This window comes from Artemia franciscana, chromosome 16, assembly GCF_032884065.1.
Source record: "Artemia franciscana chromosome 16, ASM3288406v1, whole genome shotgun sequence".
Lineage (NCBI taxonomy): Eukaryota > Metazoa > Arthropoda > Branchiopoda > Anostraca > Artemiidae > Artemia > Artemia franciscana.
Window position 1 is genome coordinate 25,566,800 of NC_088878.1, and position 7,902 is coordinate 25,574,701.

Below are 7,902 nucleotides of genomic sequence, written 5' to 3' on the forward strand. Positions count from 1 at the left end.
AGTCCCTGGGGGAGGGGCTGCAAGTTACAAACTTCGACCAGTGTTCAAGGAGGCACACTCGTGCCTCTATAAAGAGGCGACACACGACAATGTTAAGCGATCTTCGGTTCCAGTGGTCGCAGAGGGATGGGGAGGGATGTATTTCGTAGCCCGAGGTCCAACTAAGAAACCTGCAAAATTTCATCCCCCTCCAACTTTTCCTTCATAGGGAAAATCTGGCCGAAAGTTTCGACTCGTCAACCCCAGCCCCCCTTTAACGTTGTCCGATCGGGCTGAAATTCACAAGTTAAGGTCCCCTAGGGCCCAGGAGCTTATCCGCGAAATTTCAGCTCGATCCGATAACTCTTTCCCTGTTTTCCAGAAACCACGCATAGCCACTTAAAATTCATTTACTTTTTTTTTCTAGACGCCTACAGGTCACATCCGACATCGGATCTGGGTGTACGAAGACTCATTCGATGCGGAATTCTCCGAGTAATTTTCCTGGAAAGTTTCATAGGAAAATCTTAACCCCCCGAAAGTTTCGACCCTCCAACCCCCCCCCCCCTTTTAACGTTGTCCGATCGGGCTGAAATTCACAAGTTAAGGTCCCCTACGGCCCAGGAGCTTATCCGCGAAATTTCAGCTCGATCCGATAACTCCTTCCCTGTTTTCCAGAAACCACGCATTAGCTATTAATTAACTGATTTCTCTCCATAAGAGCCCATGTTAATTTGAAATTTTTAAAATTTATTGAGAAGTTATATTTACACATATGCAAGTTATTAGCTCACTTGGTAGGGGAGAGGCGTGGAGACTTTTAATCCTCGGGTCAAGGGTTCAAGTCCCTTACGGGCGGTTTTTTTTTTCACAACATCAAAAAAATTTTGATAACACCTGGACAGCTTATCATTTGAGAGATAACAGAATATTAGCTTCTTATGAGCAAAAGAAACATTTCGGTCATTCTATCTATTTTTTTTTCTATTTTATACAATGATTTAAAAGCGGGGGGGGGGGGGGTTTCCTCTCCTAATTCCTGTATGAGGAGTACAGGAATTATTAAATTACATCCACCATGGATTGTAGAAAAACGTACAGAAATAATATGAAAAAAACTTCGTTTTCTTAAAGAGTTAAAGAGGCTGCGTCCCAAAGTCGAACCTTAAAACGTACAGGAATTAGAAGAGGCAGTTGGGGGGCTGCCGCCCCCCAAACCCCCAGCTTTTAAAGACTCTTTTGTACAGGTTTTTTTGTTTTTTTGCTAACCCCCCCCTCTTGGCTTGGGAAAGGCCCTCTTTTAATTAACAAAACATTGAAATGAATGAATAATGGAATAACTTCGAAAAATGTTAAGCACAAGAGGACAGGAGAACCATTGCGCCGAAACTAGTAATTAGTAACAATTAAGTCCCCCCACAAAAAAAAACTGTACAAAAGAGTCTTTAAAAGCTGGGGGTTTGGGGGGCGGCAGCCCCCCAACTGCCTCTTCTAATTCCTGTACGTTTTAAGGTTCGACTTTGGGACGCAGCCTCTTTAACTCTTTAAGAAAACGAAGTTTTTTTCATATTATTTCTGTACGTTTTTCTACAATCCATGGTGGATGTAATTTAATAATTCCTGTACTCCTCATACAGGAATTAGGAGAGGAAACCCCCCCCGCTTTTAAATCATTGTATAAAATATTACATATAATAATGGTTATTGGGAAGTGTACAGTCGTTTTCAGGGGATTTGTTTTTGGTTTTGGGGGTGGGGTTGAGGAGAGGGGGCTATGTGGGAGGATCTTTCCCTGGAGAAATATGTCATGGGGGAACAAAAATTCAATGAAAAGGGCGCAGGATTTTCTAAAATTACAATAAAAAAACAATGAAAAAATAAACATGGAGAAGTTTTTTCCATTGAAAGCAAGGAGTAGCATTGAAACTTAAAACGAACGCATATGAGGGGCTCTAAAAATACTTTAGCATAAAGAGCGAGGTATTCAGGAGGAGATAAATACCTCGCTCTTTATGCTATAGTATTTTTAGTAATTTCAACTATTTATTCTACGGGCTTTATGATTCAGGGGTCATTCTTAAAGAATCGGCACAAAACTTACGATTTAGTGTAAAGAGCGAGGTATTAACGAGGGTACAAACCCCCTCATATACATAATAAAAATTTAAGAATATAAAAGTTTGTTACGTAAGTTAATTCTTAAGTTACGTATATTTTTTACTAATAAAAGAATTATAGTTGCCTTTTGGAGTAACCGAAAAATTACATGGCAACTAGGCCTCCTTCCCCATCCCTTATTTCTCAAAGTCGTCTGATCAGAACTAAGAGAAAGCCATTTAGCCAAAAAAGGAATTAAAATGTAAATTTCATTTTAATAATTTATGTGTGAAGAGCCAAAATCAAACATGTATTAATTCAAAAACTTTCAGAAATTACATAAAAAAACTAGTTTTTCTAACTGAAAGTAAGGAGCGACATTAAAACTTAAAACGAACAGAAATTACTCCGTATATGAAATGGGTTGTCCCCTCCGCAATCCCTCGCTCTTTACGCTAAAGCTTTTAATTGTTTTAAAAAGTAGAATTGTGGCAAAGAGTCCAACTTTAGCGTAAAGAGCGAGGGATTGCGGAGGGGACAACCCATTTCATAGACGGAGTAATTTCTGTTCGTTTTAAGTTTTAGTGTCGCTCCTTACTTTCGGTTAGAAAAACTAGTTTTTTTATGTAATTTTGACCAAGATTCGATACCAGACAGTCCTTTTCAAGTCAGTCGACACAGTTCTGGAACCAAATGAAGCGGTTAATTATCCATATGAATTTTTAAATTCCCTGGATCTCCAAGGGTTTCCACCACACGTGCTAGAAATAAAAATAGGCGTACCAATAATATTGTTAAGAAATATCAACCCACCAAAGCTTTGCAATGGCACGCGACTTGCCGTAAAAAAAAACAATTGAAAACGTAATAGAGGCAACAATCTTGACAGGCCCTTTTGAGGGTGAGGCTGTTCTTATTCCTCGTATTCCCATGCTTCCAACGAGTCTGCCTTTTCAATTTAAAAGATTGCAATTCCCAATTCGATTAGCATTTGCAATCACCATCAACAAAGCTCAAGGTCAATCATTAGAAAAATGCAGTATAGATCTTAATACAGATTGTTTTTCCCATGGACAATTGTACGTTGCATGTTCGAGGGTCGGTAAACCTGACAATCTATTTATATGCAATGACAATGGGACAGCGAAGAATGTTGTATATTCGCAAGTTTTACGTAGTTAATTTGTATATATCTATATATATCTATCTATATATATAAAAACTAGCTGTTGGGGTGGCGCTTCGCGCCACCCCAATACCTAGTTGGTGGGGGCGCTTCGTGCTCCCCCAAAGCCCCCCCCGCGCGTAAGTCGTTACGCGCCATATTAGTTACACGCCATTGTAGTTGTTTCCCTGTGTCCCACCTGTGAAGATATATATATATATATATATATATATATATATATATATATATATATATATATATATATATATATATATATATATATATATATATATATATATATATATATTTAACTACGTAAAACTCGCGAATATACTACATTCTTGGCTGTCCCATTGTCTGTGCATATAAATAGATTGTCAGGTTTACCAACTCTTGAACATGCAATATATAATGGTCCATGGGAAAAACAATCTGTATTCAGATCTATACTTCATGATTCTAATGATTGCCCTTGAGCTTTGTTTATGGTGATTGCTAATCGAACATTCCCTGTGCCCCCGTCGTCATTTATATATCCCCCTGTGCCCCCCGGCGTCCCCGTTGTTGTTGTTTCCCTGTGTCCCGGTGTCCCATTCTCTAATTTCTCTTTGAGTGTCGCGGTCGTCATTTATATGTCCTGTGTCCCGGTCGTCATTTTTGTCTCGGTCGTCATTTGTGTTCCGGTGTCCCGGTCTGTAATTTCTCTTTGAGTGTCCTGGTCGTCATTTATATTCCCTGTGTCCCGGTCGTCATTTGTGTCCCAGTGCTTTGTTGATGGTGATTGCTAATCAAACATTCCTTGTGTCCCCATCGCTTTCTCTTTGAAATCTCTTTGATGTCCCGGTCTGTAATTTCGTCAGTCGACAAACATGACGTCAGTCGACACACAAACATGATGTCACTCGACACACAGACAACTTTTTTTTATATATATAATAGACTAGCTGTTGGGGTGGCGCTTCGCGCCACCCCAACACCTAGTTGGTGGGGCGCTTAGCGCCCCCCAAGCCCCCCCGCGCGCGTAAGTCGTTACGCGCCATATTAGTTACGCGCCATTGTAGTTGTGTCCCTGTGTCCCACCTGTGAATATAGATAGATTTATATATGTGTTTCAAACTACGTAAAAATTGCGAATATACAACATTCTTGGCTTTCCCATTGTCTGTCCATATACAAAGCCGTATGTACTAATAATGACGTCATATGCAAACGCTCTTTTTACAAACAAACAAACATGCATACACACAACTCGTTTTTATATAGATAGATAGATAGATAGATATAATACAAATTAACTACGTAAAACTTGTGAATATACAACAGTCTTCGCTGTCCCATTGTCTGTGCGTATAAATAGATTGTCAGGTTTACCGACCGTCAAAGATGCAACATACAATTGTACATTGGTAAAGCAATCTGTATTAAGATCTATACCGCATTTTTCTAGTGATTGCCCTTGAGCTTTGTTGATGGTGGTTGCAACTGCTAATCGAATTGGGAATTGCAATCTTTTAAATTGAAAAAGCAGATCCGTTGGAATCATGGGAATGCGATGAATAAGAACAGCCTCACCCTCATAAGGCCCTGTCAAGATTGTGGCCTCTATTAGGTTTTCCATTGTTTTTTTTTTACGGCAAGTCGCGTGCCATTGCAAATCTTTGGTGGGTTGATATTTCTTAAAAGTATTATTGGTACGCCTATTTTTAGTTGTAGCACGTTTGGTTGAAACCCTGAAGGATCTATGGAATTTAAAAATTCAGATGGATAATTAACCGCTTCATTTGGTTCCAAAATACAAATTAACTGCGTAAAACTTGCGAATATACAACATTCTTCGCTGTCCAATTGTCGCTGCATATAAATAGATTGTCAGGTTTACCGACCCTCGAACATGCAACGTACAATTGTCCATGGGAAAAACAATCAGTATTAAGATCTATACCACATTTTTCTAATGACTGACCTTGAGCTTTGTTAATGGTGATTGCAAATCCTAATCGAATTGGGAATTGCAATCTTTTAAATTGAAAAGGCAGATCCGTTGGAATCATGGGAATGCGAGGAATAAGAACAGCCTCACCCTCAAAAGGCCCTGTCAAGATTGTGGCCTCTATTAGGTTTTCCATTGTTTTTTTTACGGCAAGTCGAGTGCCATTGCAAAGCTTTGGTGGGTTTATATTTCTTAAAAGTATTAAAATAATATTGTTGATTTCGTGGACGTCTATATATTTGGGTGCGAGAATCGCTCTTTCACTTTGCCATTTATTATTTTTATAGTTTTTTAGAATATTCGGAAATACTTTTTCAATCAATTCATTTTTGGACGTCACTAAATTACAGAAATCAGCAGGTAGTTGTATACGTCCTGAAATTGAGTCTACTGGGAGCTTTCCGTTTCCCATTGCCAGCAATTGATCTGAAAATGTTTGACCAGAGTCATCGTTTTGCAATCGGACACGCATATTTGTAGTTAATTTTAATGTTTTTGCGTGTGCCCATAAATTAGAATTTTTCAGGCAAGCATTCATTTCGTCTGCAGGAGTTGATTTAGGTATTATAGGTAATGTTTGCCTGAAATCTCCCGCAAGCAATATTAATGTGCTGCCAAAGGGTTTCGACTTCCCTCGCAAATCTTTCAAGCATTGATCCAGAGCCTCGAGCGATTTTTTGTGTGCCATTGTGCACTCATCCCAAATAATAAGTTTGCATTGCTGCAATACTTTACCCATCCCAGATGATTTGGAAATATTGCACGTGGGAGTTTCTGTAGAATGCAAGTTCAGAGACAATTTCAAAGCGGAATGAGCAGTTCTTCCACCAGGCAGCAATGTTGCGGCTATTCCGGACGACGCAATTGCCAACGCTATATCATTTTTTGATCGAATTGATGCCAGAATCAGTTTTATCACAAACGTTTTACCATTCCCTCCTGGCGCATCCAAAAAGAAAATTTCTCCAACGTTGTTATCGACACAATGCATTATCGTATCATAAATGTCTTTTTGTTCCGACGTTAACTTGGAAATGTTATTTTGTACATACGACAATAGATCACTCGTGCTGTAACTTTGTTCACGATCCAATTCTACACATGTCGAAACATAGTCATATCTGAGTGTTTTTTCTTTTTAGTTTTTTTTTTAGTTTTTTACCTTTTTTCTTTTTTCAGTTTTCTTTTTCTTCTTTATTTTTCAGCGTCACTATGAAGTACATATCGACGAACCTTTGTTTTTTATAAATAGATTGTCAGGTTTACTGACTCTTGAACATGCAACATATAATTGTCCATGGGAAAAACAATCCGTATTCAGATCTATACCTCATTATTCTAATGATGTGTCCCTGTGTCCCGGTCGTCATTTATATTCCCTGTGTCCCGGTCGTCATTTGTGTCCCGGTGTCCCAGTTTGTAATTTCTCTTTGAGTGTCCCGGTCGTCATTTATATTCCCTGTGTCCCGGTCGTCATTTGTGTCCCGGTGTCCCGGTCTGTAATTTCTATTCGAACAATCCCTGTGTCCCGGTCGTCATTTATATATCCCGCCTGTGCCCCCGGCGTCCCCGTTGTAGTTGTGTCCCTGTGTCCCGGTCGTCATTTATATTCCCTGTGTCCCGGTCGTGATTTGTGTCCGGGTGTCCCAGTCTGTAATTTCTCTTTGAGGTTCCCGGTCGTCACTTATATTCCCTCTGTCTCGGTCGTCATTTGTGTCCCGGTCTGTAATTTCTCTTTGAGTGTTTTTTCTTTTTAGTTTTTTTTTTAGTTTTTTACCTTTTTTCTTTTTTCAGTTTTCTTTTTCTTCTTTATTTTTCAGCGTCACTATGAAGTACATATTGACGAACCTTTGTTTTTTTAACTTAAATCTGGTAGGCATTGATGACCTTATCCAAGTCAAAATCCCAAACCCAATCATCATCGCTATCATTTTCACTTTTGATATGTTTTGACTCTCGCTGTCCAGGTGGATTTTCATCTAACTGCGCGGTTTTGCGTTCTTTAGCCGCAAGCCTGTTTTCTCGCTGTTCTTGCTATTCCTCGGAACGCTTTCTTTTCTTACTTATTTCATGACGTCAGTCAACACAGAAACATGACGTCACCTGATCCACAGACAGACAGACAGACAACTTATTTTTATATATATAGAAGATAGATAAGTTGTTTATCTGTCTGTCGACTGACGTCACTGTCCGCATATGACGTCTGAATTATTTCATCATATACCAATTCAAAAACGAATGTATTCAAGCCGAAGTAGCTGAGTTGGTAAAGCGTTCTGTTACAGATTCTAGGTCCGAGAGGTTCCATTTTTCAAACCTTGGCTTTAGCATTAATACAAAAGAAGAAAAAAATAAAAAAGGTAAAAACTACAAAAAAACTAAAAAGAAAATACTAAAAAAAATAAAAAAGCTAAAAAAACTAAAAGTTGAAAAAGAGAAAAACTAAAAAAAAACTAAAAAAAAGGTAAAAACTCCAAAAAAAAAAGAAAAAAAAGTTAAAAAACTAAAAAAAACTAAAAAAAAGGTAAAAAACTAAAAAAACTAAAAAAAAGGTAAAAAACTAAAAAATAAAAAAAGGAAAAAAACTGAAAAATAAAGGAGAAAAAGAAAACTAAAATAAAATAAAAAAAAATAAATAAAAATGGTAAATGTATTTAAGCCGAAGTAG